This window comes from Ovis aries, chromosome 14 (assembly GCF_016772045.2).
Source record: "Ovis aries strain OAR_USU_Benz2616 breed Rambouillet chromosome 14, ARS-UI_Ramb_v3.0, whole genome shotgun sequence".
NCBI classification, from domain to species: Eukaryota; Metazoa; Chordata; class Mammalia; order Artiodactyla; family Bovidae; genus Ovis; species Ovis aries.
In genome coordinates this window covers 42,317,373-42,320,929 of record NC_056067.1, presented here as the reverse complement: position 1 = coordinate 42,320,929, position 3,557 = coordinate 42,317,373, and the positions used below count along the sequence as shown (strand labels likewise).

The 3,557-nt window shown below is 47.7% G+C and overlaps 1 long non-coding RNA gene across 1 annotated transcript; it reads left to right on the top strand.

Annotated features, from left to right (window-relative positions):
* Positions 1-925: 925 nt before the first annotated feature.
* LOC121816423 (uncharacterized) lies at positions 926-1,546 on the top strand. The gene is made up of 2 exons (XR_006056030.2): positions 926-1,144; positions 1,247-1,546. It is a non-coding gene; the product is annotated as an uncharacterized LOC121816423 (long non-coding RNA).
* Positions 1,547-3,557: the final 2,011 nt, after the last annotated feature.

Here is a 3,557-nt window from a genome sequence, read left to right as displayed (position 1 = left end):
AGGTTACCCTCTGCAGCAGAGGAAAGACCACAAGTTGTTTGAGTTTTCCTACTCAGGAAGTGACCATGGTGCCCACCTCCCCTCCATATGCCACGCTCCTATGGGGTACAAAACGTTTCATATATCTTTAATCCTCAACAATGAACTCCAGGGAGCGAATGCTATCATCCCTATTTTAAAGATGAAGAAAGCAAAGATCCAAGAGGTTCTGCAGCTGCATGGAGGTCACCCAGCCCCGATGGGTGAGACTGAACCCAAGTCTGCTTGCTGCTGAGGGTGCATGCTTTCCGCAGCAGCTCATGTGGCTCCCAGTGACTGCGTCCCCAGGAAAGACAGTGCTTCCTCTCCTTTTAAAATCAGACAGACACAGACAATTTGGAACCAAGCTGTTCAGAGCTGCCATCTGTTGAGAGGTCGTACTGGGGCTCTTATTGAAAGATGAATTGTGGGAGAAAATGTGGGTACCCCAGGAGAGCTAGTGCCAGCTCTGGGGTCTACGCCTCAAGGTGCTGCCCCTCTGGACACCGCTTCTGTGTTTTCTGATACATCGTCTAGCATTCAGACCCTGGACTCATGTCCCCTCACAAGTGATTCAGGCTTGAGGGAGGCACAAACGTCCTGCAGGGTTGTCAGGCCTCCAGACCACAGTCCCTGAAGCCTTGGTGGACCATGATTGGAGCTTGGACCCCTTGAGAACCAGTGGGCATCAGTCTTCAGCCAGGCCCGGGTTGGCTCTCCTGAATGCTGAGTTGCATCATTAAAAGATATTGAGTTGACCACGAAGATCCACACAGGACAGAAGTGCGTGTTGACATGTCTCCTTCCGTGTATACCACGTGTGGCTGCGCATGTGTTCACAGCATTGAGAAGAGGAAGTTCTGAAGCCACAGCTATCGATCGTTCTGTGTGTTTGCAGCGCGGCGGGTGGAGGAGGAAGTGGCTACTGCAGGGCTGCCTGCCAGCTCTGCTGTCCCAGGTTCACACTCCCCGACAGCCTGTGAAGGCAGCGCTTATGGTCGGGATCACGCGTCTCTGCGCGCGGGCTCAGACTGCAAGGCATCGGAGGCCTCCACCAGCCACTGGAGTCCTCCTGGCAGTCTCTGAGGCATGGGCTGCTGCCAGAGCACCGCTCCCAGACGAATGTGTGAGTGAGTGCTCTAACTCAACCCAAAAGAGCTTTTGAAAAAAATCGAAGACAGATCTTTAGAAAGTCAGGGAATGATGCCTTTGTAAATTATCTTTTCAGCTCCTGGAAGTGATTTGAAGTTTCCAGTTGAATTGCTAGGATTTCCTGCTCCATGTCCTGCCACTTCCTGAGGTCCTGGGCCTGTCTGGGGCAACCTGCTGCCAGTGACAGAGAAGTGGCAGGTTCTGGACGCGACTGCTGCCTTGGGTGCCTGGTTGTGGCAAGGGCAGAGAAGGCTCTTGGGACATGGTACTTTATTCTGCCCCAAGTCCACCAAGAATACAGTTCCAATGAGATGGATAGCCAGAAAGGCCTAATCTGATATGTATATAGCTAAAAATAAACAGCACAAAAATCTCAGCATCCTGTGATCTGTAAGTGAAACTAAGGCATACAATTTGGGCCTCTTAATTGAATAGATGACTCAATTCATATATTCACGGGGCAACATGGGGCTCCATGAGGCTATTGGATGGGATTTCCTAGAAACCTCCATGATCCATGGGAGGTTTACTAAAGACAGGGACCATGCAGCATTTCTCCTCATTGTGGTTATTTGAATACCAGGTTTTCATTTCCCTATGCTTTACCCAACACGTTGTTTTCTTACAGAGCTACGCCATGCCGAGATTCCGATGGGATCCTACCGGGAGAGGCACAATTAAGAATCTTATGCAAAAGCACATTCCTTTGTCTTTATGATCAGCATATGTATGGACATCCTCAGAGGGGAAAATAGTGCTGATGTCGGTTTTCTGAGTTTGGCTTTTTTATTTTCATAGAACCGTATGTGCGGATTTTCGTTATCCTATCATAAGCCAGGGTATTCTGTGCCTCAGCATTATGGTAACATTAAGGCATCGACTTCTAGGATAATGACTATTGCTTCTGAGGCAATCTGCTCTTAAGGACACCCTGGGAATATTTCCTACTTATCAGGTTTTTGACCTCTGAGGCTTTTCTACGTAATTCCAAAGCATATTGTCATTTCAGGGTAAAACTTGAAGGAAAAAAAAGAAAAAGCAATTAACCAGTTGCCTAGCATTGTATAGATAAAAAGATCTAGATAATCAACCTAATCTTTGATTTGGCTTGATTGATTAATTAATTAAACATTTATTGAGCCAGGCCTGAACTAGGTGTTTCCATGCTGTATCTGATAGTCAGGGGTCTGGAAGGCAAGTTGCAAAAGTTGATCCTGCCTATGAGGGGTGCCAGGGAGAAGAGAGGATACCCCAAACACTGTCATCAGCTGATGAGAGGAGGGCCTCTTCCTCACCTGCCTCTGCACCAAGCGCATGCCTTTGGGAAGTCAGAATGTCCGGGGCCTGGCCACAGCCATGGCTGCCCGGGAGCAGTGGGTCTCTGTGTGGGAAGATACTGAGGACAGAAAGTCCTCTATATATGAATAAGTTCTGTTCTGAGAGCACGCTCATCATGTCTAATTTGTTTGTAAGCCCAACAAAATTAGCCTAGGTACCCAACTAATACAATCGGCTGTGTCATACTGTACTATAATAGGCTTACAATACTTAAATAACACCTAAAAAACAAACACAAAAAAACAAAGAAAGCATTTTTACTCTTCCAGTACAGTACCTTGAAAAGTGCAGTAGTAGAGTACGGTACCACTGCATCGTCTCTGCTTTTCTGCTTGCTTCAGGACCTCCTGGGCTTGAAGCAAAGATACTGCCCTGCTGTACTCCATACGGTACCGCGCAGGGAAGTACCCAGAAGCGCACCCACTTGTAGAGGATGCATGCAAGTGACGATGTGCGCCAGACACGTGGACTAACTTACGTGGATGGACATGGGCGTACGTTTGCATCTTGGACACTTCTCAGCTTGAAGGTTCGTGTGTGGGGACTTACTGTCCCTGTGCCCACGCACCTGTATCTGTGCACTCACATGCCCACGCAGATGCGGCCCTGAGGGTCAAGAGCGGCAGAGAGGTTCCACTCTCAGTGTGGGTGGGACTGTTATTAGTATATGCACTAACATTAGTGTATATACTCCATGGACTATAAGACAGTCACATCCATCCAGTTATAACATGCAGTTACTCACCTTCTAGGAGTTTTTCCTGAAGATAGACTCACATGCCCCAGTGATGAACATTCAAAGATATTTATTCATTATTATTTGTTTATTCACCCACCGCATACTTAATGAGCTCCTGTTGCATTGCAGGCACTGTTCTAGGCAGTGAAGAAACAACGGCGAACAAAAGACTAGCTCTTACCCTCTAGGAACTTATTCTGGTGGAGGAGGCAGAAGATAAGCAAAACACGCAAGGAAGATGTATGCAGCAAGTTAGGTAGGGTGATGATGCATCCCAGTTGCCTGGGCTGGTCACATTTACGTCCTCATT